The following is a 27,903-nucleotide window of genomic DNA, read 5'->3' as shown; positions in this document are numbered from 1 at the left end:
TCGCCCCTCTAGTTAAATGCTAACCCCGCACAACTCATATTTCGCTCTTACTGCGGAGGTTCTAAGATAAAAATGCACAAAGCTAATCTCATGCGCTCTTGAGAAAACGTAAAATAGTTTGCAAGTACAAAAAAATGAAATGACAAGAACGGAAATACATTTCGATGGTCACGATTAAAGTTGGTGACGTACAAAAGAGACAATGTGAGCATCAGAAGCGCTGGCCCACCTATCACTGTGTGCCAAGATGAAAATGCACAAAGCTAATCTCATGCGCTCTTGAGAGAACGTAAAATAGTTTGCAAGTACAAAAAAAATGAAATGGCACGAAGGGAAATAAATTTCGATGGTCACGATTAAAGTTGGTGACGTACAATAGAGACAATGTGAGCATCAGGAGCGCTGGCCCGCCCATCACTGTGTGCCCATTCAGCTACGATGGAAAACATGTGACGTTCGTTTTCGAAAAACGGTTCCGATATACTGGTAGGTGTTTTGAGGTCGTTTGGTTATGGTCAATGTGACTTAGTGACAAGAACTTGAAAATCTTCAGCAGAACGTGCCGAACCGAGAACGTTTGGAATAAATTTGGCACTGGAGATTCTTTGCCACACCCTGAAACGTCAGGCCGCAAGCGCGACTGCACTGTGCTTCTGTGGACAGTTCGCTTCCACTAATGGCAAACGACAAGGACGCTAATCTTTAGCGTCACCGCCCAGCATCGCGTGCAATGCTTGAAGTGCTTATCTACTAGTATTCCTTGAGTTCCGTGCCAAGAACGAGTCTCACTCGTCTATACGCTTCCTGCAAAATATGTCAGTGCCGAGTCCCGTTCGTCCAGGCACTTCCTGTTGTTTACTGAGCGCCACATGCGAGCGGTGGTCGTTTCGCCTTTTTGTGTCTGAATGCTGCGCTAATACATGGCACTATCGCGTTTCGCCAAAAAGAAATTTTTTTTGAAGGCCCAGTTGACAGAATGCTAATGGGGAACTCTGGCTCTCCTGAGTTTTAAAAATGGCAGCATGGAGTAAGGCTGCTGCAGCGATGGCGGCCGTTACAATGGGGGAAGCTGCGGCCTGTTTGGGCGTTTCGTTCCCCTGAAGGGACCAATCAGACCTAGAAAGCTCTAGTGAGTGGTGTTCAGAGTTTAACTTAGTACTAACGATTGCGAGAAAAATTTCGAGACTCCGTCGACTTCGTTCACGGGGACCCGTACCGACAAAATCGCTTTGACGCCGGCGCTTCTGCGATATCCCTTTTTCCAGGTCGTGTCTGCGATAACGCTTGGCATGTGTAATAACGAAAGCACGCTTGACTTCTATTCCAAGAAGTATCGTGCTTCGTATAGACTGCATCTATGGCCTTGCCTATAAGCAAGTCAAGAACATGAAAAACAATAATTGACAGTAAAAGAGAACAATAAATGAGGCGTAGTGAGCTTTTATTTTAATTTTATTTTATCTCGATTGTTTGAGTGTTTGTTAGAGCTGGCCTATCTTTGCTATGCGCATTTTCTGTCTGTTTGCTGTTTTCTTTGTTTGCGCCGGCATATCTTTGTTTTGTACTGTTTGTCTAAGAAAAAAAGAGTAGTGGGCATCAGCCACAATTCCAGCCTTTCCTGACCGCACATTTGTTATTAGCAAAAGAAACCGCTCTTATTAAAAGAAAGCTTTCTTCAATGAGTTAGTTATCAAATATTCATAAATTTTGGTGACTTTCTTCAAAAGGAAGCTGCTGCGGAAAGAATTCAACAAGTTATTTCATTATGAATGCATCAGCGCTTGCAAAGTACAGTATTCTTTCGAGTTGGTTAAAAATCTTAATGCTGAGTTTTCTTGGCCTTTGACATCTATACCAGTCTGCTTCTTGAACTTTGCTCTCCTTCTACTGCATGTACGTTTCAAAACCAAATAATCATAATTTATCGCGCCTAACCACACCCGACACACTCTCTTGCCGAAAGGTTACCGGAAACATTAATGCGGCCCAGTGTGAACGCACATGTGGCCAATGTTAGCTTCAAACAGAGCGAACGGACGAGCACAGGAACAATATAACCGCAACATGACCAGCGCTTATGTTCTTTTATCGTTCTCGTCTCCGTGCCTTCGCGTTGCTTCAAGTTACATTCAAGACGAACCAGCTCGTCCAAATCAAATTTGTTGCCACTGCAGATCTGTGTGGGCCGCCTCTTAATCTATCGAGACAGGCGGTAGCCGATGTCACCGACGTTCCTCACAGAAGGCTATGAATTGCGTCGTTTCTGCCATCGTACGGGGCATCCATTGCTCGTCGCTGTAGCGTACACGTCCCCGTCCCCCCTTCCAGATTTCGCGAAGCGTTCGGGTGATTGGGATGAAGTCCGTCGCATCGAATCAATCGGCAGCGAATAATAGAACGAGGGAGAAGACGCACACGCACACTTCGCGTTCTCTGCTGCATCGAGGTCAAGGGCGACGAAGCTGGCCACAGTGGTCGCTTGCAGCTCCAGTGTTGCTGAGCGTTTGAACGAGCCATTTTCTCCGGGACAGCTAACATTAGACGCTTTTAATGGCGTCCACCGATTTATCAATAACAGCAGCAGTGGCAGCAACTACGGAAGCGCAGTCTCGTGGCGTGGCTTCGCTACTTATCCTGGCGTATCGAGCATTTTGATGATGAACTGCCCTGCAGGGGCAATGATTGGCTGTGATAAAACCATTTGATGGCATGTCGGACGTCTGCATTCTGCACAGTGTTGTTAGAAAGAGGCTGAAAGGAAAGTAGAGAGGGGCATGTGGGAGGGGTAGTGTTGTTTATTGAACAGACTTAGCTTCATACTAGCCTTTTAGTGTGGTGAAGGAAAACGATCGTTGAGCTGGTAATTGAGGAAGTTCGATTTCGAAGAGGGCTTCGCATGCATGATTAAATAGGGCTGCGAGGACCCGCATCGAAAGGCTTAAAAAAGGAACATGGCCGCGCGGCATTAGCATATTTAATGCATGTGATGTGCAGATGCGTTTTAATTTACTAGGAACATAAGAAACAAAGTTTCGTCAAATAACTTCAATGAGAATTGAAACTGTAATATGTATAATATAAATCTAAGCCCAATATTTATCTGCTTTCTGATCAAAAATCAGGCCAGATGGAAATAATATGAAAAATGTCCTGTGTTGGAAGATCAAGATCGCACAAGAGTTATTATCAGACGTTTAGATTGCGCCAGTTATATTTTGATTAAGGCTACTTTAAATTTAAAATAACAGACATAACGGGCACACGTATACCGCAAGTTGAGATTATTGGTTCCGTCTGGTTTAAGGCTCTACAACGAATCGTTTACTCGCGGTCTTACGGACGACTTCAGGGCTGTTAAATATTCCTCGAGAATTTCGCACTCTTAGAAAATCTCTTGTACAATAATTGAGTAGATCAAGAATAATGGCAGTGAGTGTACTTAGCTCCTTTTCTTTTTCTTGCTTTCACGGCAAGAAGTTAGTTCAAATCGTCTTAATGGTTGGCTAGTGAACAGCTTTCTGAGCTACATGTAGATAGAAAGCAGTAGAAAAACACAGCGTCGTCTTAAAATTAGTTGCATTTGATATAGTTGTAGCCATGGTAATGTAAGAACTGCGCGATCTTGCTAATTACACACTGTAAATATTTACGGCGAACCTAATGCAATGCCTACACCCATAGCTACCATTGTGCAAGTGAACATTAATAATTCATTCGACCCTAGTGACCCATGACGTTACCCTACTCCGTTTAGTCGATGGATTCTCCTGCAATACATGCTAACCACACCGTTCGTCAGGAAAGCATGGCTACGGTTGTGCCGAAAATGGGCTTCGATTTCTTACGCGAAAGTAATTTCTGTCAGGTGAGGCAATTTAATGTCAGCCATACTTTCATCACATCGTTCCACACAATTTTCTGCCGTTGTCGACTGCCTTCCTTTCCCTTGGAATTTGTATGCATAAGATGGAATCAGCGGGCAAAAATGAGGGGTAATTGGAGGTCGCTGGGAGAAGCCTTCGTCCTGTCAGTGAACGTAAACATGCTGCTGCTGCTGATCATGATGATGACGATGACCATTACAATGATACTTCCAAAGGCGACTACACTACACTTTCCATAATAAAGAACTCAAAATACATAATTTATACAACTTACACACGGCGGATATTGATGGACGTATTCCTGTGAAACAAAGCCGTCTGGAGCCGTATGAATGCGTTGAAGGTAGCTCTGGCGCAGTTCTCTGTAGCAAAGCACAAAGCACGCTTTACGGAAATGTCCGTGGCGATGAAAAATAAAAAGATGCAGTCTCGTGCACAGACGATTTAGAGAGGACCACAATACACTGATCCAATCAATAATAATAATAATAATAATAATAATAATAATAATAATAATAATAATAATAATAATAATAATAATAATAATAATAAAGAAAATACAAGGAGACGAAAGCTAAAGCGTGCAACCCGTCTTCAAGCGTGGTGAAGGAACGAGCGAGCGAGTATGAGGGGGAAAGTGTACCAAGCGAGCGTAGTTAGTATCAGTTTTTTTTTTATGCGAAAACACCGAAAGCAGCGAAACGGCACCTAATTTCCCGCTGGTTGCGACGCCACGTCCCGGGTGCGCCTGGACGTAGCAGAGTGGGCGAAAGGGGACACGTGATACCCTGATGGCGCACCAGATGTTGCGCCAGAGGCAGAGGGCATTGCCGTGACACCACTTCACCCTCGATCTCGCTATCAGAAACCTGTGTTTCAGCGTCTTCCTTTCCCGCGCCCGCCCTCACTTCGGTAATCTTCGCCTCGTTAATTGCTATAAAGGCATTGCTGTATAAAAGCAGAATAAATTAGAAAGCAAGAACCTTGGCGGTAGTGAGTTTGGAGCCTACGGCTCCACGCTCAAGAGCAGAGTGTCTTATCCACTGGGCTAAAGCAGCGCCTCCTAAATAGCAGGCTGTGCACTCTGCTTTATCAAATCATGCTACTTGGACCGAAATTCCCATTTCCAAGCCCAGCATGACGAAAACGGTGACGTCAAAATCACCGCGGCTTACTCGGGAGAGTCCCCATTAGATTCTATGGCAGTCGGGCAAGGTAGCATGACGTCGCCGATCGAAGTGGACCAGCCTTGGGCTATCTAGGGGCGCTACAACGTAAGGCTATTCGAAAATTTTGTATTCTAATTCTGGAACCAGTCCTCCACAATTGGTGACAAACTTCTTGGGTTACCCCCACTTCACCCTTCTGCCACGCGACGTCATGCAAACAGCGAAAATGTCCCGTATGATATGGTGGGCGCACACTGATTATGCATGATTAGACCGAATGAAAAATAAATAGTTATTTCTGATTCGACTCCTTTTTCGCCATTAGCCCTCTGCTATTTGTCAAACGTCTTCGGGCTGCACCCACTTGTGTGTCTGTCACGCCACGTCACAAAACCTCGAGAACTCACCGCGTCGAAGTGACGTGTACGCGTTAAACACGTCATAATACGCCGTACAAGAATGTTTTTTATTTCTTTCTGAATAACCGGGAGACTGCCCTATTCCGAAGGGAAAAGATGGCTGCTCGCGCATCGCTCTCTCACTGGCAACTTGGAGTTGCCTGGGGGCATGGATTTATTTGCGCATAATAAATTTCTTTGCTTGACAGTGTAGGGTTGTCGAGCCCCTTCAGCACGTATACGACATCGCTCTGGCAATTCTTCTTTGCTGAGGATCCAACCTGACGGCATTTTTAACCTTATGTTGCACACCGCCGTGATTTTTCACCAGCCACCACAAGCTAAGTAAGCGGAAGTCGACAAATCGAAGACACTGGCACCACCATTTTCGTCTGGTTATCTAATTTCACTGCGCTGGATTCGCCCCATCCACACCCTTCCCAGTTTAGAGCGTGCTCCTGGCTTCTTGTCAGCCAATTTGATAAAAAAATCTGCTCATTGTAGACAATATTAAAGTTCTTTGTCTGTCTGTCATTGTAGACAATGCCATTCGCGTTGAAGGCAAAAAAACATGGCCTCCTATAAACGATGAGTGCGTTTGATTGGGGCTTTCTAAACAACGCTGCGGGTTACCGCCTAATGCTTGCGTCAGTGGTTGCGTAAATTTGATGTCAGGAGATTGGAACAAGAACATATTGAAATAGTTTTAAGTTATAGGGCCCCACGAGGCATAGTCCAAGCGTCTCAATGCGCTCGCTTGACGGATCAGCGGCGTTCAATTGGAAATTAATGCTTTCGCATTCTCAGCTCATAAAGAATGCTCAGGTGTCTTGGTATTTTTGGAAAATACAGGCAATATGTTGTGGCTCACATCTTGTACCGTTTACTCACTCAGAAAGGTCCGGGACACCTTAGGAAAGTCTCTAACATTAGGCGTTCAGAAATTGCATAAGGGCAACGCTAAGGTATCCGTTCAAGGCCAGAAACATAGCTATGACGCACGCATTACCTTCCTGCACGGAGAACACACCGGCAAAAATATTAAGGTAAATCGGGCGAATAAAAAGCAAGCCTTGCACAGACAAATGGGGGAAGCGAGTTTTCAGCGCGCTTTACCACGGCGGGACAAAATTTGTCTTTCAAGCACAAGTCGTGTCTACACGTTCGCCGTAGTAGTCGATGTTGGGAAAGGCGAGGTGCGAGGGAAGGACCAGAAAAGAGTGACAAAAACAACAACAACAACAAAAAGGAAAAGTGATGAAGCGACGAGCATCGCCCGCGCCCACCTCTCACGTGCTCTTGTAACACACCGAGATGGGAAGGAACGCCCCGCGGTACAGGCAGGCGACTTTTGTCGCATACTGCCCTTGCGGGCGCTCGAAACCACCGGTGCCAACCGGATGCAGCGCAGGCTACGTAACAAAAACAGCGTCAAACCTTCACCGAGCTAAATAACACCCCAGAGAACCGTACAAGCGAGAGGGACGCGGATAAGGGAACTTTTAGTGTTGCGCAAGAGTGGGAGGCGTTTTAGTTTCTTGCTCCGTCGGTTCGATTTTCCCATCTTTTTTCTATATTAGGCCGGGGTACAGCCGAGTAAGACAAGGAATCAGTGGAGGAGCTCGGACGACGCCGTCGAAGCCATCTGCTACCAAGCGACCTCCCACCCCCCGGCCAGTAACAGAGTCGGCGGCGGCCAATGGGGATAGTGTGTCGCCTGATGACGGACGAGGTCGCGCTACGACCCACAGGAGAGAGCTTAGGCAGAAATGGACCTTCCTAAGTGCACACCCTTGTCGCGGGGGCCGCACGACGCACGGCGGCCGCAGTTCCCAAGACGTAAATGCTTCGTCTCTTCCCCAGAAAGAGAAAGCGGCACCCAGAGAACAGTGCGCCGGACAGAGGCGCGGCGGTAGACGCGATTTTCGTTCGTTTGCCGTTTCTTTGCTGCGTGTTCTTCCTCGCAAAAGCAGGCAGCGGGGGCAGCGCGGAACTCCACAGAACTACTGCAGCCGCTGAGAATGAAACTCCTTTTGGTCGCGTGGTCCTAAGGAAAAGCGTGACGGATGAGTACCTGAGAGGCGAGCAACGAAGAGGAAGCAGTTGAGGAGCAGGAGGAAGCGAGAGCAGTGAGAGTTGAATGAGGGGCTCTGTTACTCGGTGTAAGTTCTAATGAGCCGAAAGGTCGTCCGTAAGCGGTCGTCTGATTCGTCGTAGTGACCAGTCGCGTTGGATACTCCGATGCCAATGACTACCTGAAAAACTAAGCAGACAACAAACAAACAAGCAAACAAGCAAACAAACAAACAAATGAACAAACAAACGAACAAGGCAGGCGGAACCATGAGCGAGGAAAGGACCGGCCTTGCGACGGCAAAAAATCTCGCGCATAGACCGACCAGCGTGAAGCGCGAACGGCAAGTGTGCGGTAAAACTAAATGAAGAAAAAAGTGACTGCCAGCTCCGAGAAACAAAAATGTAGCAAGCGAATGTGAGACTTGCGGATTGCATCATTCATTGAAGGCTTCGATGCTAATGAGATTTCGTTAGTCGAGACGGAGGGACATGGAATGTCAGCTCTGAGTTAACGCAGCTGCCGAGACACAGGACGCAAATGGAGCAGGAACACGGTGAAAAAAAATTTCGAGTGAAATACAAGCCGGCTTATACATGCGTCTATGGGGCGTATGCAGAGTCGTAAATGTGCGGGATTAGTGCTTGCAGTAGTCTTTCGAGCTAGGAATCTGAGTGAGATGAAAATATGGAAGTTAAATGATCAATTTCGTTCCAAACACGCTCATACATTACTTTTGTGAAACGGAACACGCTCTCACCAAAAGTCACCTTCGAAGATGAAAAGAAAGAAAGAAGTGTTTCACCGTAATGGCTTTCGTGGACATCTTGACTAGCTTTTTTCTCTTTTTATCCCCCTTAACCCTTCCCCCTGCGCAGGGTAGCCAACCGGAACTACCTCTGGTTAACCTCCCTGCCTTTCTCTGAATTATTTTCTCTCTCTTGACTCGCTTTCATGCGTAAGTAGTAGTCGTGGCTTGCGTTGACCTTGCCTGTCAGAACACGAGTACATGTCGGATCAAGTTCACTGAGAGCCGGAGAAGGAACTGCCACTGCCGGCAAGCAGTGGAACTTTGGATGCAATTCTCGCGTCAATATTCGGCACCGATTGAAGTTTGTGCTGAATAGTTCTACGCTTCTTCTGTTGAATGGTACTGAAATATGTTCTGCGACGAATGCGAAACTGCTGCCACCAAAGAGAAAATAAATGCGAGGGCTCCGCCCTTGTGATGTCGAGGAGCACACGTCATGACATGCCTATAGGAGTGCCTAGCTAATGGGCACCCTCCAGAACAAATGTGATCGTAGGTGTGAGTGGTAGTGTCCTTAAGAATGTGCTTGTTGAAAACGTCGTGTGAAGCGCTCATTGTGCGAGAATATCAAAAGAAGCGCTGACTCATTTAGCACGCAGAGAGGAAGCAGAGGACAGAATACTGCTGAGGCGTAAGATTCATCCAACGGAAAGGAGATGGAGTGTGAGAAATGGTGTAGCCTCCAGTGTTTCGAAGCCTATTGCCATCACTGTTTGATACTGAACGAAAGTGCGATTTGCTTTGATTCATGAAATGGACGCAACCATGACCAGTTTTCTTTTTGTTTTTCGCTATACACCTCCAGTACGACGCGTCTACGAGGCATTCCGCCATGCCGGGACGAAGTAGTTTAAAACTTGGGGGTGTGCATACACAAAAAGCCATCACAGCCCCGGAAGACTTCTCGCCTGATGCGAACGCCTGCAGATTTTTTTTTTTTTTTTGCGTTGACGAGAAACTACGCCTATATCTCGAGAAAGGCACGACGACAGGCTCGCAGCATAAGCAAGCGTTGGGGCGCGAGCTGTGCAACCGCGAGTGACGCGTCAAACATCATTCCGAAGCTGAAAAAGAACAAACAAGAAGCCGTACTCGATTCCTTTTGCAGCCTCCTCGAAACATACAAGCACGCCTCGCCGAAAATAGGTGGCGATTCGAAGGAAAACGTGTTCCACGCCGCATCGGTCGAGCCGGCACTGCTACGGCCTCGATAAAACAGGCAAACGCGAAAATGACAGCGGCACTCCACGTCTGTTCGCGCTCCAAGCATCGGTGTTCTGGGGCACAGCAAACCTCAGCCGGCTCTCTGAATAACAGCGGCGGGGTTTTAGAGCCGTTGTGGCTCCGAATGGGTGCCACGGCAAACAGGCACTTTTCTAAGGATCGGGCTGCGTTTTAGGCTGGCTCTTTTGCGTGCGCTGTCTTTGTTGTTTTGCCGCTCTCTTTACTTTAATATCTTTTTGTTTGTTTCTGTCTTTCTCCCCAACGAAAACAGGTGGTTGCGGCAACGTGCTATCAAGTACGGCCCAAATGAGCTTGCGCCGGCAGAAAAATAAGAGCATTAAAATAAAAACCGCGAGAAAGAAATGGCGTGTTTTTTATTTCTTATCGTGTAATGGGTCCCCTTAAAAATAAGTTTTTTTTTTGCGCGCTCGTACGTGGCTTTTGCTTTGCATCATCGCGCGAGCGTAGAAACAAGCAACAGGAAAGGGAAGGGCTACCGCTTCTACTCTAACGAATGGCTCTTCATACACTAGGGACGGCTATGGGGATACGCACCCGCGTTATGCGACTTCTGGCTGACTACTTTTCCGTCCGAGTTTGCGGTTCTCTTTACGAAAAAGGCAAGATCTCCCCTCAGCAAGCAATGAAATATACCGAGAAAGCTGAAAAAAAAAAGATGTTCGTTATAACTGGTGACATTCGTAGGTGCGGACGCCACCGTGTGCCGTGATGCTGCGTGGTTTAACCGCGTCAGGAAACTCGGGTCCATTGCGAATTATTATGGTCCAAGTCAGACGAACACAGAACGGAACACAAACACGAACGCACGCAAGCAGACAGAAATTAAATGCAACAAGCGCGTGCTTGTTTACGTTGTTGTCCCTGTTTTCAAGCAAAACCTCTATTTCCGCTCCCTCGGCACATTACTTCTTTCCATTCAGGAGTTAGTGTACATTTTCGTGCTCATTAGAAGGCAAGAAAGTGAGGACAAAACCGAAAAGAGTTGAAAGGACAAGCAAATTTCATTTCCTTAACGTGCGCGTCTCCTCCTGCCCTCCCGCCTGCCATTACGGCTCCGCTCCCCCACCCTTAAAATTTCGTGCTATTCTGAACTCGGTCTGGACGCCTACAGAGGTGCCCGCTTGTTTTGCTCGTACTGCCGGCGTTACGGCGCAGCTTGGGGGTGCCATTAAAAACTCAGTACTTCGTGGGATGGGATAAGAAAATGAAAGAGAGAACACATGAGCTTTTTTTTTCGATAAATGAATGGAAGCGCACGACACTGCATTGCTCGCACACAGTTTAAAAATGCGAAAAGGAAGCATGAGAAAGAAAGACAACTCGTTGAGGGAAGCTACAGCGTCTACACCATCTCAAGAGGAAAACCCGGATGTTGGTATCATATGTATACACCGCTTTCCCCTGGAATAAAGGATTTGCCGACCACGGTGGCTGAATGAATATATGACATCCTGCTGCCGGCTAACAGGTCAAGCGTTCAGTTCCGAGTAGCATCGCGGCCGTATTACTATTGGAGCGGAATGCAAAAACGCTCGTGCAGCCAGGTATGGGTGCATGCTTATGAGGAGCGCGAGGTGGTCGAAAGTGACCTCACCTGCAGGGACATGTAGGGCAAGCTGTTGGCGCCGCTTGCCAACTTCAGACAACAGAACAGGCGTAAGGTATCATCCGGCGGACTACCTCATTATGCTGTATTCAATTTCGTTTGCTTGAAATTGCTTTGCCGGCACGTTCACTTTGTCCGCTTTGTCAGCTTTCCAGCTTTTAGCACGTGCTGTACTTTCTTTATCGTCGAAAACAGAGAAGAAACTTGTTCAATGAATGAATGAATGAATGAATGAATGAATGAATGAATGAATGAATGAATGAATGAATGATGAGTGAGTGAGTGAGTGAGTGAGTGAGTGAGTGAGTGAGTGAGTGAGTGAGTGAGTGAGTGAGTGAGTGAGTGAGTGAGTGAGTGAGTGAGTGAGTGAGTGAGTGAGTGAAACTGTCTTTGCTTGAGCCTGTATTAAATATACCTGAAGAAAATAAGAAAAACCTTCTTTGAAGGAGAGGTCGTCCTGAGCTACCTCGTTCTACCCTCTGTTCTGCGAAGGGAAAGGGGGGACGGGGACGTAAAGATGTGATGGGGGATGATGAAGGCGACATAGATGTGGGATGCGCAGCGGTGCAAGCAAGTTCATCATCCTGATTATTGTCAAGAAAGCCCAAATATGTTATTGAAGAATGTCGTCCAATACGCGACTGCGCTGCAGATCTAGGCTGCAGGGCCACTAACTGCAACGAAGATCCAGAGAAAGGCGCTGAAATAAATGAGGGGCACTTTAAATACAGGCAAGCACTTGGCTACACCACGAGGTTTTTGGCAGACGACTCAAAACTTTGCAGCCCACCCCCATTCGGCGCTTCGAGCAATTACTTCTTTTGCAGGGCCCACGGTGATTGCCATTCCGAGCGACGCGAGAGACTCCATCACTCCACTCTCTTTCTTTTTTCTTTTCTTTTCTTTACAGAGGAAGACAGCATTCTTCTGGTGCCGCACTTAAGTTCCTCGCGTGTCCCTACTCTCCCTTCCGCCTTCTCGCGCACTTCCTCGACGCCTTCGAGCTCCGTTGTGTCCTCCGTGGCAAACGCTCATGAGGGAACCGAGACGGGAACAAGGAGAGAAACGTCGGAGGTCGAGAGAACAAGTCCAGAAGGCTCATTAAAGCGACAGCTGTGCCGCATGCGAGATCAAGTCGCGGGAGGGCGCTGGCGGCAGCGGCTGGAGGGGCGGGGGGGTCGCGAAGGGGTGCTGAGCAATAAAATGTCCGCGATTGTTGAAGCGCGTTGCCGTACACGGCGCGGAGGAGCGGCAGACTATGTCCGACGGCGTCGTCGACGAAGCGCACGTGTATTTGATGGAGTTTTTACTTAGTATGCAGCACACTCGGCGTCTCCTTCTCTCGGTAGAGCGTCGCGGCTGGCCCCGTTTAATCTGCCGTGCTTCTTGTGCTGCTGCTGCTGCGCGACCACTACGCGCGTTCGGTGGCCGACCTCATCTGGCCCTCCCTCCCTCCTTCCTATAAACCAAGTACCAGCTCCCTATTTTGCTTTTAGCAGGGGTGCGAGAAGTTCTGTTCTAACCATCGCCCCCTCGCTCCCCAAAGTCACCGTCCTCACCCCAACCCCTACTCCTTGCCGAACTTCGTCTGCTTCCCGATCCTCTGTTCCTCATCGAGCGCATAGGAACGACCTTTTCCCATTATTGTTTTCCGTAGCCGTACAGTTTCCTTCTCTCTTCCATGTTTTCTCCCTCCGCCCTAACTGCTCAGCTCGCTGCATAGCCGTGGCTTTCAGATGGTAGGCGATGGCCTAGTTGTAAATAATGCGCGCCTGCCGCGGCTAAAACCCGATCGAATCGATTGGACAGCCTGTTCTCGTCATCTCGGTCGCAAGAGGAACGCATTCTTGATATCTTCCCGCCCGCCCACCCCACCTCGCGTATCCGCCTTCCCTTCGGGCCGCCGCTTGCTCTGCCCCGCACACCCCTGCGCTCAGCTAGAGCACTCTCGCCTCATTTGTTCTTGTTGCTGAGCATGACAGTGGTCCACCTACGAGATGGCCAGCCTGTCTTGATGCCCGTTTTTCGCGTATAAGATCGATTGAAAGTGCCATGTGGAGCAAACAATTCGGGCCGATTATCATATCATCTGCGATCTTAGTAAAGAGCACGCCAAACATCCTGACTTGATGAGCGAGCTGCGCATCGATCGGTGTCATTGAAGTTTAAGCGCCACTATACCGATCGTTTATTCAATACGATGCGTTCCGTTTAGCCGTGTAGCGGCGCTACTATGTCGGTGCTCTCTGGAAGCATTGCATACGAGGACCGCACGTAAGTTATGGCCAAGGAAACGGCTGGCTCATCGATCGATATTCAGAGGAAAGCGATTTCGTTCTATGAATCAATTGATTATGGACGCAGCGCACTAACGGAAGCTAAAAGCGCCTGTCAACAGGGTTCATGGACGTGCGCGCATGCATAGGATACGTTCGGCACAAATCTTTGCATCGTCCTGCATGACAGATGTTTCCTGCTGCGAACAAATAGTGATGGCTGTGGAATCATCGTAGTGGTTCTTCAGCCTTCTGTCGACACTTCTGTCGATTGAGGGAAACTAAATAACTCATGTTTCGCAACTACAAACAAAGAACAGTATATGAGAGTTCTGCTTAAGTGTACACGCTTCAATAGGTCATAACATTGTTAGACAAGTCACTGCCTACGTATTTGCATCACAAAATCAGTTCAGAATTCACAGACATCCTATCAGAAGCACTGCAATTTAAATATCGCATAGCGTTTGCTTGGTTTGTAAGCCTCCATCTGTGACCTTGTGCAAACGGAGCAAAATGCTGAATATGTACAAATGGTCGACATATCTGCGCCCTTGTGTAACAACTGGCCCAAATATTTATCATTTTGCATCACAAGGTCGGTTCCCCCTGAGCTAGCGAAGTACTTGTCAACTACCCATATAACCTTAGTAGGCAAAAATGTGGCACCTTATACATCTATTCTTCAACTAGTAAGTGCTACATTTGGAAACACCGTATTCTAACACAGCCTAAAAACCAAGCAAATTAATCGTATTGTGATTCTCATTAAAGTACGAATCTGATAGCGCTCTGTGGAAGCAAACATAGGCGATGTACGCAACCCCCTTCTTTGGTGCCAGCGACACGATAATGCGAGGCGAAGACTAAAGGCTAGTGTGGCATTGCTAGACCACCGGCCAACAATTCTAAGCAGAAAAAGAAATATACTTGGTCCGTGGCCAACAATTAACCTACAGAAAAGAGCACTTGTGGATTTTAAAATATTCGGGAATGAAGCCACTATACTTCTTTAATATAGCGTATACGGGTAATATAGCGTATACGGAAATACGGGTAGCTCCCGTCTGTATATTTGTAACGCACGTATGATTTTGTTATGTGTAGTTTGTGTCTTCATGTGTAGATAAGTGTAGATTCTTCGTCCACCGCATCTGCGAAACTCTCAAGCTATGTGAAAGTTTTCGAATTCTTTTGCGTCTTGGGAACTGTGGGTCTCTGAGTGTTCCTTTACCCTCCTATGTGCCTTTCTTTACTTTTCTATAAATCTTTAGAATTGTTCGTGATATCCGACTCTCAGTCTCTTCATGCTCTCGCTTTTGCTTGACCTTAGAAGTGAAGTAGCCGATGCTAGTAAAGGTGCCAACGTGTCATTCAGTTGCATAGCTCAAGTTGGAAAACTATTTTTCACTGGCAGCATCAAAGAAGACCAGCCCTTCGCGCCCTTTCAAAGTCACACATAGTACGCTGGTCCGCACAACTAAGAAATCCTGCAGAAGCAAACCGATTCGAATGCACTTTCCGTGTTCGCGGGGCTTATTGCCGGCCCTACTTCGTAGCAAGTCAGCCTGTTACAGCAAGTGCAATTCCCGAACACAGTACACTCATGCACAAAAAAACGTGAGAAACTCTTTTAATGCCAATGACCGGGACAAGGGCATAGCCAAGTTGCGCAATGACGCCAACTGATGTCGCCACTTACTCGCACATTTCACAGCTACCTGATGCCTACAAACTGGGAGTACTGGGGGCTGTGCACCAAGGCCGTATTCTGGTCGACCACTTTTGTAAATACTTTCACTTTTTGCGAGTTACTGCGTTCACAGTGTCGCCTCAATGATGCAACCTGCTGCTGGCAAACCGAATCAGATAGGATAGAATGACGCCCTAGAAATTGATCCCCAGGTAACGCGGCCCATACATTGGACTGTCCTGGAACACCAGCGCGGACTGAGGGTGTGGTTGTGGGCGCTCTACTTTAAGGCACGTTGAAGCTTATGTTTGCCGGAAAGAGGTGACCTGTACAAAGGCCGCCGAGCATCATCATGATCACGAAGATTACGATCATAATTAATTGCCGATTAACAAACAATATTTATCTGTCTCTTTCTCTTTCTCAGAGGTACAGTGATCAACAATTGAAACGAGATAGTTCACCAAACTGCCGACCGGCAAACTTCTTGCGCCAATGGTGGGAACCGGGGACAACTAGATAATGAATTTTTGTGTCACATGAAAGGAAGGTTCTTTTTTATGCATCGTGACTGCGCTCGGCCCCCTCACCGATCACCCAGTGTTTACCGGTGGCTCAAGTAGCGCCGGCCCCCATACTGCTCAGTCACTGAGCACTGAACCTTCATGTATACACACACAGAAGAAAAGAAGGAAAGGAAAGAAACAAAAAGCATATCCTAACTGCAGTAGCATGCCGCAACGGGATCCACTTCAGTGCTCTCGGAAAGAAAACTTTGTAGTCGAAGGACAGTTTCTCCTGGATTGCCGACAAACCCGGGGTCGCTGATCTCCTCGACCCGGTCTGCCGTTTCAGCTAGCCAACATGCTAGTATTTGGTCAGCGCGGGACAAACTATTTTACAGCGAGAAGCATTGGAAAACTCTAAGAGAACGAATTGAATCAATAAATCCCGCGGAAATCGAGGAGGGCAGGTTGCTTTACTCAAAACATTCTCGACGAGCGAAGGTGCATCGAGCTTCATTTGAGGAAACTTCATCTATCTTGTATGTTTACATAGAAATTATCTAAATAATTATGCGTACTTTCACATCTTATGGTCCGGCTACACCCTAATGCCGAATCTCGGGTGAATAATGACGTTGAAGAACTTTTGTGCTTCAATGCATAAAACGAGGTTCTTTTTAAAGAAAGTATCTGGAACGCGAACGCATTTGTCCGCAAAGTGCGGGAATTAACATCGCGAAACTGGTGTCACCCTGAGAATTCTTTCGAGGTCGATCCGCCTTGCGAACTGCACGTCTAGAATTTGTAAAAGGCAATATAGGCCATAAGTTAATCTCTTAAAAACGTAATTAGTCACTTTTTGTTAATTAGTCAATTAAGCATTTCGATTATTTTTGCTAATAATGTCCACCTCTTCGAGTATACAAGCTCACGAACCAGAATTGCGATATCTGCCACAGTCAACCTTTTAAAATTTTGAGAGTGTTAGCTCAAACACCCGGTATATACTGGGTGTCCCTGCTAACATTAGCCAAACTTTAAAAGTATGCAACTGCCACGTAGCTGGACAGAACCAAGGTAATGTTATTTGCCGTCCCTTGGAGATACCCAAATTGTCTTTTTCATTCTACCTATAACATAATTAGTCCTATTTAATCATTAAACTCCTCAAATATTATAATTAGATGAAAAGTGTCAATGAGAAAATTGTAGAGTGACATTAAAAACTCCCGGTACAGCTTTCTGATGCTCCATACGTGCCACATAAAAGTGTTTTTCCGAACGTGAAAGAAGCCCGCAAATACGCGTGAAGTGCCTCGAGCACCCAGTCGCGCGGCAATTTTGCGCGAATTTGCGGGCTTCTTTCACGCTCGGAAAAAAACTCTGTTATTTAATACGTATTGATCAACAGAAAGTTGCATCGGGAGTTTTTCATATCGCTCTACAATTTTCTCAGTGACACTTTTCATCTAATTATAATATTTGGGGAGTTTCATGATTAAATAGGACTAATCATGTTATTAGGTAGAATAAAAAATACAATTTGGGCATCTCGAAGGGGCGGCTAACAACATTACCTTGATTCTGTACAGCTACGTGGCAGTTGCATACTTTTAAAATTTGACTAAATTTACGTGGGACACCCACTATGTGTTTGTGCAATTGACGGTGGTCTGATGCCAACCACCATCCATTGCACTTCGCTTCTCGAAGAGGCAGGACGCGCGTCGAGTGAGCTCCTCAGCAGCGCCTTACGATGCGGCGAACGCGGTTTAAATCGCACATCCGGGAGCTCAAAAGAGATTCGACGTAATGCTAACGCATTTCTCTTTCATTTAACGCCTAAATTCCACATTGAATTTCTCACTCTTGTTGCCAGTTGGGCTAAAGCCGCAATGCTCGGCGCTCTTGCCAAATGGTCTGCCGTAGTATTCAGAGCAATGCGACATGTATGACAAAACGCGCAGTTTTCAGTTTCCACAAAACCTAGGGTAGTCTCGCACTGAATACGCGGCTTCTAACAAAGAGCGTAGAATTGCCTGCGCGCTATCCGAACGCCCAGATTCATGTCATAAAATTTTGACTGCAGAAATTATCTTGGCACACGATGGCGCTGCATAGTTGTCGTTTTGCTATATTGTGCAAGCTTTGTACAAGGAACACTGCATCGTAGTACTTCTGTATTGCATTTTCTTTTAAATGCGAGTGCCATTCAATTTTTTTTTCCGGGAAGGAGGGGAGGATGGAGTGAAACGTCCATTTCTGTGTGCCCATGTTTCCGGGCACACTTTCCGGTTGGAACACGTGAAGGGAATCGTTTTTTAATTTTCTTTATTTTCCTCCTTTTGCTTCATTTTCAACTCCTCGTTAAGGCAGTGGCTTTCAAAGACGAGAAGAAAGATGGCAACGGGATATGGAGCAGCAAACGGTGAGCTGGCGCGTACAATGCGAATGGGCGGATTCGGAAGCCAAAATAAGCACCAGAGAATATCCGGAGATGAATATTTCAGAAATGCGAAGCTTCGTGAAGCCCAAGTGGGTGTACGAAATTTCGTGTGGTAGCTTTTTTCCACTGGGGCGATTCTTTCATTCGGTCGTAACAGGAAGGGAATTTGCTCTCGTCCTGACGCTTGGGTTTCTTTTTTTAAATCCTGGTGCGCCATTTGCGATTTTGCGCAATTTATGCGCTTTCACTCTTTCACGTTGTTTCCGGTGAGCGATGTGTGCTTGCTCTGCAAAAATATCTGTAAAATTGCGAAGGGGTAGAAACGCGCGCATGCGCTCAAGGAATTTTGATGAGACGACCATAATTTTTTTTGAAAAATGTCTTGATTTATACTGTACAACAAAGTGGGAAAGTACGGCGAACTAAAAGCTACAAAACCGTAGCTTGAGTGTGCCGGAGGCCATACATTAGCAAATACATCTGCACGGGCAAGCACATTGTTTTGCGGAGCCAAGCAATAACTATGACACCACAACGTAAGCGAAGATGAGCAGGTGCCTCTGCATGCAAATACATCGTTGTAGCATTATGAGCTTCTGCACTTTCCCTTTCTAACAATGTGCCTCATGCAACTGCTCAATTGCAGTTCTACTTTAGATACAATGATTGAATTCTGCCTTTGGAAAAGTTGCTTTGTTCACAAAATTGTGTCATCAAAGAGAGAAAATTATGAAATCCACCTGTCAAGATCCTGAGATGCGCTGATTATCTCACCCAGTACAACGTCATTTATAGATTGTCGACCGCAAACAACCAGCATAATATAGACAGTCATCCCCACAGGTCTATTGCTAAAGTACAGCCCGCATCGTGTAGAAGTTGTGGGTGCGACTCCCAGCAGTGGGAATGCCATGTATTTTCTTTCACTTTCATCTCCCCTTTCCTTTGTAAAGAATGTGATGTAGCGACAGTTTGACACTCGTTCACAAATAATTCAAGAGGAAATCGTCAATTTCCTCTATGATTTCTTTGGCTTAATTATCCGCTGGTTTCACAGACTTCGACACTTCGTTACTTTCCATAAACTTCACAACATGAACACAGTGTGCGAGTGATTTCTTTTTGAACTCGTTCATTGTCTATTCATCGATGGAAGCTAACCAATCGCCAACCGTTGGTGTATATTCTGCAGACGTTATTCAGATTTGTGATTATTTTTGTATTTGTGTGGATGCCGAGATCGCGTTGTACAAGTCATAGGGAAATCCTAATCCTAAACAGCGATCTTCGCTGGTTCATGACAGAAGCATACCTGTCAGTTGCAAGATGAATAACATAACTCTTACCCTCAAAGAAATGAACCATCTTTATTTGTATTTGCAGATGACAAAGCTGGCCCCGCTTGCGTGACTCTAATAATGGGACGGTCATCTATTGGTATAACAGAAACTAATAAAAACTAATCTACGCATTGCAGTACTGGTGACGTCTAAAGTTTTTCACGCATCATTACAGTTTCAATGCTGGTTGCGTTAATGCTTCTCAAATCACTTAGTGTCATGTCGCATGTGTATCTTTGGGGTACGTAAGATCATTTCTAAGCATACAATGGTATAGGCATCACGAATATAGAGATTAAATTGAAAATCAGGAAACTAGGTTAAGTAGGTCGCTGCTATTAAGCTGCCCTCAATGGAGGAGGTCGAGAAAGAAAATAACAAAGGACTGAAAAGAGGTTATTCGGGCGTATACAATACAAAATTCACTTAATAGTCAGGGGCGCTGACGCATACAAACATATAGCATACAAACTGTGTGTGAACAATTTAAGTGAACTGGTTAGAATCAAAGCTAGCTTATTCGCCGCAACAGTGCAACGCATCAAAACAAGCAAAATCTTAAGCAGTAACTGACGCTCATTCACTGACTCCTTCACCGACTTGTTACTTTCCCCTCACACTAACGTAAGAAACCAAGCGCATGAGCATTCTTTCTCATTTTTTTCTTTGCGCTTGCAGCGTAACTCTCTCCTATTGTTAGTGAGGGGTATTGCGCAAGGTTACCCGAAACATGGGCAATCGAACTTGCTCCAATCTTGCAGTTAATGCCGCCTCGCCTAGCTCATATTTAGGGCAGCACTTATCTCGTTGAAGAAAAACAGAACTTGCCTACACACCGCACCACCGCACACAAGCCTCTGATGGGTGCGCAAAACAGGTCATAACGCCGCCGCCAGAAATTAATATTGACCGCTCTCCTAGGAGAGCGAGCGGTACGGTCAGACCCACCAGAAATAAGGAACGCGTCACGTGCACAAAAGAGAACGAGAACAAAAGGCGGAGAAAAAATAAACGAGAAATGCACTTAGGCGACGTTCCGCACGCCAAGAGCGTGGCGCGGACGGAGACGACGACAAAACCGGCCCGAAGGATCTTGCCGCAACTCTTCTCCGATCTGCTCGGGCAGCAATAAGACAAATTCCAGAACTCCGGGTACCGCGGACGCCTAAGTAATGAAGGGACCCGGTTGGAATGCCAACACCGTCAGGAATTAACGGTGCGCCCCTTCTATCCGTTTGCCACAAGCCGACCGGCGTAGAGCGCGGTCATGTGAAGGTGCGTGTCTGCGGCTCTCGCGTTGTCTCTCGTTCGTCCCATAGTTCTTTTTTTTTTTTGCCGGATCTCTCATCCCAACCCGGTAAATGCCGTGAGAGAGCGGGTAAGCCTCGAGTGAGGAAGGCTCTGGGGGCAAACAACAAAGCCGAAAAGCAGCTGCGGATCTCTGCCTGGGTTCTTTCCTATTTAGGAGAAGACGTATAGGCTTTCGCCACCGAGGACCGAACCCTAAGTCTCCCCGACCGGGGAGCCGACGCGGGTCAACCATGGAGACCGGGGGAACATTGTTTTGGTTCGCCGCAGGACGGTAATTAACCACCACGCTTCTGAGATCGATCAAGGGACTTGTCTTCCTGACCGGGCGCAGGCTTCGCAGACGTTACGCCGGCTCGGAGCGTGCCGCACTGCCTCAAGAAGTATACTGTGGGACAGAGTAAGGAACAAGAGAAAGATAGCTCGCTTGTGAGTCGTTCCTGACGAGTACTCGCTCTTGTTAGGGCGACCCTTAATAGGGAGCTGTTGTACCGTTTTGTTCGCTGGCTCTCTGGCTTCAGTTGCGACGCGCCTGTCCTACTAAGCCTGTTGTCCCGCGCACGACGAAGTGATGCTGTTTCTCTAGATTAGGCGGCAATTGATAGAGTGTCCCTTCTCTGGGCTGGCGGTGCGGAAGGATGCGGTACTTCTATTGCTGAACGGCGAGATAATCGCTGGCGTCGCGTCGAACAGACGACACACGCTTGACGCAGCACGTGTCACCTCTTTCTTGTTTCCTGTGTGCTTAAACCTACCCTCTAGCGCGGACCTGATTCCGAAGAAAATTAATAATGTCATGTCAGATTAATTTTCGTTGCTCCTGTCTGCTGGCGCATTCGGAGTTGGCGTGTCACATCAAGGTGCTATCAGCGTTTCTAGTCCGTAAGCACTGATAACGGAGAAAGGGAGACAAAACAGGAAAAAAAGAAGCCGACAGGTTAGGGAACGTCGTGCACCGTTCGCTACCTGATAACTGGGGAACGGGCGAGCTAGATAAGGAAAAGGAAATAATAATAATAATATTTGGGGTTTTACGTGCCAAAACCACTTTCTGATTATGAGGCACGCCGTAGTGGAGGACTCCGGAAATTTTGACCACCTGGGGTTCTTTAACGTGCACCTAAATCTAAGCACACGGGTGTTTTCGCATTTCGCCCCCATCGAAATGCGGCCGCCGTGGCCGGGATTCGATCCCGCGACCTCGTGCTCAGCAGCCCAACACCATAGCCACTGAGCAACCACGGCGGGTAAGGAAAAGGAAAGATGTTGGAAGCTGTACACAGCAAAGCTTGCGATGCAGTGTTCATGCGGACCTCCTCATTTGGTTCAAGGATACCCTGAACAATGTAATGCACCTTTGAACGCAACGAGCATTATGGGGATTGATGGTTTGATGGCTTTCTGCGCCATTTGTTTGAAATACCCGACCTCCCCTTGGAGGCGCAGATGCGACCGTCCGCGCGGTTGCCGGGCGCCATAGCACATGCGTAAGGTGGAGCCATCTCCTCCGGTGCCCTTGCTCACGTGTCATCGCGGCTCCCAATTTTCGGCCCCCTCACCCTCTCAATCAGCGGCCAATGAGCCGCCATGCAGAGGCCGGCTTCCCCATCTACCTTCAAATGCTGCGGGGTAGTAGTGTGAACCATCGCTCCTAGATGGCGCCGCCATCCCGCAGCCGAGTGTGAGCTATTGGGCAGCAGCACCAGCAGCAGGCAGCAGCCACGTTCAGAAAAAAAACAAGCGCAAGGGGATTCACAAAGAAAGCTTCGCTTTGAAATGACACAGGCAGTCAGTGCGAGTACGCTCGCTGATGTTATGTTCGCCGAAAGTCCCAAGCGTTAGTATAGTCCAGTAAGCCTCAAAAAGCGCAACAAGGCTTTCGTGGACCTACGCAGGCAAGACGGCTTAGAAAATAGTGCGGGAATCTTTCCTTCCCAGAGTGGTATACTATCGAAGCAGATGGGACTAGCTCGTAGATCACATCATTGGGTGCCGAAGGATGGACCATGGCTGCACTTGCACTAAATTATTGTGCAAGCATTTTTTGGTGAGCACCCCAGCCCTGTCACGCGAAAAGTGTAATGCCTCATGTTTGCAAGAAAATGCGTAATTTGCAAAAATATTTATTCAATATGATAGGGTATTAGTAGATCATTGGTAGCTTCTACGCGACAATATACAATTTAAAGGAAAAAAAAAGAGAATAGCCAGAGAGATAACAGTCTACATATGGCTCCTGAGAAAATGCGTAGGGAAGCTTATAGTAGGGGTGGGGCAAATGAAATTTGGGGGTTTGTTAACTTGAAATTTGGAGGTGGTCCAACTGAAATTTGAGGTGGGCCAACTGAAATTTGGGGTAGGCCATTTTAACACTTGTTGGTAGACCAACTTGAAATGTCACGTGGGCCAACATATTTTTTTTTTTTTTTATGGGGTTTTACGTGCCAAAACCACTTTCTGATTATGAGGCACGCCGTAGTGGAGGACTCCGGAAATTTCGACCACCTGGGGTTCTTTAACGTGCACCTAAATCTAAGTACACGGGTGTTTTCGCATTTCGCCCCCATCGAAATGCGGCCGCCGTGGCCGGGATTCGATCCCGCGACCTCGTGCGCAGCAGCCTAACACCATAGCCACTGAGCAACCGCGGCGGGTTGGGCCAACATAAATTTGGGGGTGGGCCAACCCGAAATTCAAAGGTGGGTGAACTGAAATTCGGGGGTGGGCCAAGCAGAAATCTGGGAGTGGGTCAACTGAAATTAGGTGGTGGGCCAACTGGAAATTTTCGGGTGGGACAGTTAAATTTGGGGTTAGGCCAACTTGAAATCTGCAGGGTGGAGCAAGTTAAATTAGGGGGGGGGGGGGGGGGCAACTGCAATTTGGCTGTAGACCGACTTGAGATTTTGCAGCGGCCCAGTGTTCAATTCACTGCTGCTGAGCGTCCTTCGAGCAAGGAACACCTCGCGGGCAAGAGAGCGTGTTGAGAAGCTTGGCGCGTTTTCACTGGGCCTTACGCAGGCGCATTCAGAATGCAGGCGAAAGCATACCCTGCGCAAGGAACGCGCACATAGCACAGTCTTGCGAGAGCGACGTCGAGTGTAACATGGCATCGCGGCAATGCACTCTCCGCTGACGCAACACCTAACGTGCTACTGCTGTGGCGGGTGTTTCCTTTCGGCCGCTTTCCTCCTTCGAGGCACGCTCGTGCCCGGCGTTCCAGCCCACTTGGTACGGTTGCACTGAAGGGGCCGGATGCGGCGAGAAAATCCGACAATTGCCCACTAAAGCCTAAGCATTCTTTGCCACCGGAAAGGCCATGGGTAAGCGCGCATAAGCAAGCGAATAAGCAAAACTAAGCAAACACGATGTCACAGCGGAACCAAACCATGCTTACGCTTTAGTAGACAATTCTCAGAATTTCTGTAGCTTTTGTCGGGCAGGAACTGGTCAAACTACTGTGGTAGTCACCACACTATGCGCAGCGTATTGCCATGTGGGATATACGTCTCGCTCTGAGAAGGCGTAGCTGATATATACACTGGAAGGACCCGTGCTCTATAAGAACGACTTTCACAGCCAGCGAGGGTTCAGATAACAGCGCAGTTGAGGATGTGTCGACAGCAGTCGGTGGTTTGTCGCACGCACGGCTTTTTTTTTATTCTTCTACATGAAACACGTGCCTTACCACGGCCGCAACAAAAACTTATATCCCAGCAGATTCGCCTCGCGTTTGCTTGCTTCTGTAACTTTGCTTTCGTCCTCGCGTGCTTTCTTCGACTACTTCAACTTCTTGTTCAAAGTTCTTCAGAAGGGCAATAGTCTCCGCTTTTCTTTATTGCTTTTCTTGGACTCGACTGTCGTTTGCGGTGTCCTCTTTAGGCCACCCTGTTTTCGTCGTATAAGAAGAAGCAGTGAGACAAAATATAAACACACACAAGCCGGTTGTTACCACGGTTGTCCTAACGGTACAGCGCGTACGGAGACGTCCATCAAGATTGCCTGCACAGCATGCAACGAGACGTAGAAAACTGCCGAATCGATTTAGCCTGCGTGGCCTACCGGCGTGCCCAGTCGGGATAGCGCGCAGTTCCGGCAGTTGGTCGTGCCATGAGAAAACAGAAGCCTCGAAGATGGAACACACGGTATACCCCTGTGCTAGACGGCAAGCTTTACAGAAAAGGAACAAACGGACTGGGCGTCATGGCGTGCGTCTTTTACTATGTTTATCTCGATCTATCAGCATTTATTCCAGGCTGTCGTGCTCGACATATCTGCTTTCGTGCAGCGGCTGTCCTATCTGCATACGAGATAAGCATTCGCAAACTTGGGGCATGCTACTAGCGATCATTTGGCACACTTTGGAAAGTAGGTGTCACAAGAACATTTAAATGGCTTGCAACTATAGCACGGCTTTCTTTCCTTCATTTTTTTCTTTTCTTTTTCTTTCTTGTATACCTCGCTGTCGCAACAGTGGCTTTTAAAATCAGGCTACTTTAGTCGATGACGGAGATGAGTCGCGTGTGCTGATTACATCGCTTAGGCAAACACCAATGGAAAGAAAAAAAAACATGCAGCCACCGCCACGTGTGTTTCCCCAAACGAACTAGGCAGCCGCAGGCAGTACTTAACAAATAAAATGGTTAAAAAGCGAATGTCCTGCTTCGGAAATAACGACCTTACGCATGACATTTTATTGAATTAATTTCTTGAACGGCAAGCTGGAGCCCCCGTACCATATTTAGAGAATATGCAAATCCTACGAACAAACTGCCACTGCATGGAAGAATCTGTTGTGTTCCTATATATATATATATATATATATATATATATATATATATATATATATATGTGTGGAGAAAGAAAGATCGAAAAGGTGGAGAGGAGTGGAATCCCGAAATAACGCTAAATTTTTTGTGTACGCAGGTTTTCGCTTACCTACTGAGCGACTTTAGGTGGTCGGAACTCAATACTGAACCCTAATCAGCCGCCCCACCTAGCCCTGCGCTACCTTGCTTCATGCACGAGTCGGCTGATTTTAGGGCATTCAAAGCCCGACGGTGCCTCTAATGGAGAGTTTCAGCTGGTCCCCGAACGTCTTACGGTTCTCCCATTACCGGGAAACCGGATCCGCGAACAGTAGCAAAGCTGGCAGCGACATCCTGTGAAAGTTTGTTTGACTGCAAGAGAGAGAGAGAAATCAAGGGTAGGAAAGGCAGGGAGGCCAAGCAGAACAGCATCCGGTTTGCTACCCTACACTGGGGGTGGGGAAAGGGGAATAGAAAGAGGAAGAAAGGGAGAGAGTAAGGGCTGAGTACGTGTGGGAGGGACACCGTACACAATGACACTATAAGCGGTCTCTTAAGCCCGTGCACTTCAAGTACCGCACTAGTGCACGAATCGCTTTTCGAGCCAGTGACGGCTGTGGCCACGGTTGTGGACTGCAATGCGTTCGATAAACGTTTGTGCATCTTAATGATCGAGGCCATCGACTTTTGGGGTGAGTTGGTTTGGCACAGCACATAGCAGAACACGGTCAAGCGCGCGCAAGAAGAAGGACAGACCGAGATATAGGCAACACGAGCGCTTTCTTTCAATTCAGTGGAATCCTCGGTAAGCGCTCGTTTTGTCTACACCTCTCGCTGTCCTTGCTTGTGCACGCCCTTGACCGTGGTCTGTCACAAATATCGTCGAAGGAAATCCATAGAGGTAACGCACGTAAACGATTCTACCACTAACAACGCTTTACACTGGCTGTTAACTAGAGCACGTCATTAACTACTAGTACTATAGCTTTGCGTACTCTCTCGTCATTCTCTGAGCCACCAGGTGGAATTGCTGGCATTGTTGCTACTATACATACGTCCCCTGCAAGATCGGTGTTCCTTTAACGCTAACACGCTTGCAGGCGAGCTAAACGTGGGCATTATTTCATGCAGTCATTTAGTTTGCCTTCAAACGCAGTGCCCTTCACGGAACGCGGGGTTGCGGAAGCCAGACGTGGACTGCGGTGGCAACGTTGGTAGCTACATTGTGTAACGCTTTTTACAAAGAAATTATTTGCTCCATGGGTGTTTTCTTCGAAGGGCAAAAAAAAAGAAAAGTTATATACTACATATAACGATTAACTCGCTCACGGCTCTTAACACCAGCAGCTAACTAGAACACGCTTGGCCAAACAATAACGATGTGTCCGCTGTGGCTAAACTCGCCTCCGCAAGATGACGCCATCGACCCGACAGCTCACCGCTAACGTCTGCAGTAATCCAGTATTACGTGAACTGCAATCCGCATATGGGGAGTCTAAAAACTCTCTAATATTTGATTTCACGTTCAGCCTCCTGTCCTCCACTCACCCTGGGCGAGGCTAAACTTTCTTTTTTTTCGCTGGTGGAGGAAGGAGAGCGCGGGAGAGAGGGAATGCAAATGATGGCTCGTTTGCGGGCAGCACCCCCGCCTACACCAACGCGTACACCGCGCAGTCTCCGGCTCGCATGCAGGTCCCCGTGTTTACACGCGAGGTGGACAGGAGGACACAGCACACCGGCCGTTATCCGACTACAAAGCGGCGCTCGTTAGCGCGTGTGACACCCGATGCATATTTATTCACTCTGCTCGTCGCAACGTGACTTGTTGGCTTATACCTTGATATCGCGGACGCGGGTGGCCACGAACTTCCGCGGTTCCCCCGCGATATTAAAAACGCGCGGGGTTGAATAATGGATTTGAAAACTACCGATTGTACGGTATTGTAAGCAAATGACTGCTACAACAGAACGCGGTTCATTAACTGAAGTGCTCATGGAGGGACGTTTACGTACGAACGGAAGTAATGTGAGCCCTTTCGAAAAAAAAAAAAAACTCTGCAGTGCCCTCCGACGTCAGGTACGAAGTGAAATCTGCGGTGAACTCAGCGTGTAGTAGTGGAAGCGGGTGGCCTGTTCCGTATCCAATGTTAATTCAGTACGTAAACGCATCTATGAGGAAACAAATTTAAAGTAGCGACCCATGTATGCAGGATACTAGAGTTACATCGTTAATCAAGTGGCGATGTTTGCGGAAGTTGGTAAAAAGTTAGCAGCGGCTGCCATTCGGGGCTTTCACCTTGCCACTCGGCGTCGATTTTAACAAGCTCGCCATGCATATATAT

At 47.4% G+C, this 27,903-nt stretch overlaps 2 protein-coding genes across 6 annotated transcripts in view; one reads left to right on the top strand and one right to left on the bottom strand.

Moving 5' to 3' along the window:
* Positions 1–27,903, bottom strand: part of LOC139059120 (uncharacterized) — a 724,926-nt gene that overhangs the window by 514,572 nt on the left and 182,451 nt on the right. The gene's annotated exons all lie outside the window — the stretch shown is intronic.
* LOC139046708 (uncharacterized) overlaps positions 1–27,903 on the top strand; it is a 208,386-nt gene that overhangs the window by 67,472 nt on the left and 113,011 nt on the right. The gene's annotated exons all lie outside the window — the stretch shown is intronic.

The sequence above is a fragment of the Dermacentor albipictus genome, chromosome 4 (genome assembly GCF_038994185.2).
Source record: "Dermacentor albipictus isolate Rhodes 1998 colony chromosome 4, USDA_Dalb.pri_finalv2, whole genome shotgun sequence".
Taxonomy (NCBI): domain Eukaryota; kingdom Metazoa; phylum Arthropoda; class Arachnida; order Ixodida; family Ixodidae; genus Dermacentor; species Dermacentor albipictus.
This window is presented reverse-complemented; position numbering and strand designations above follow the sequence as displayed.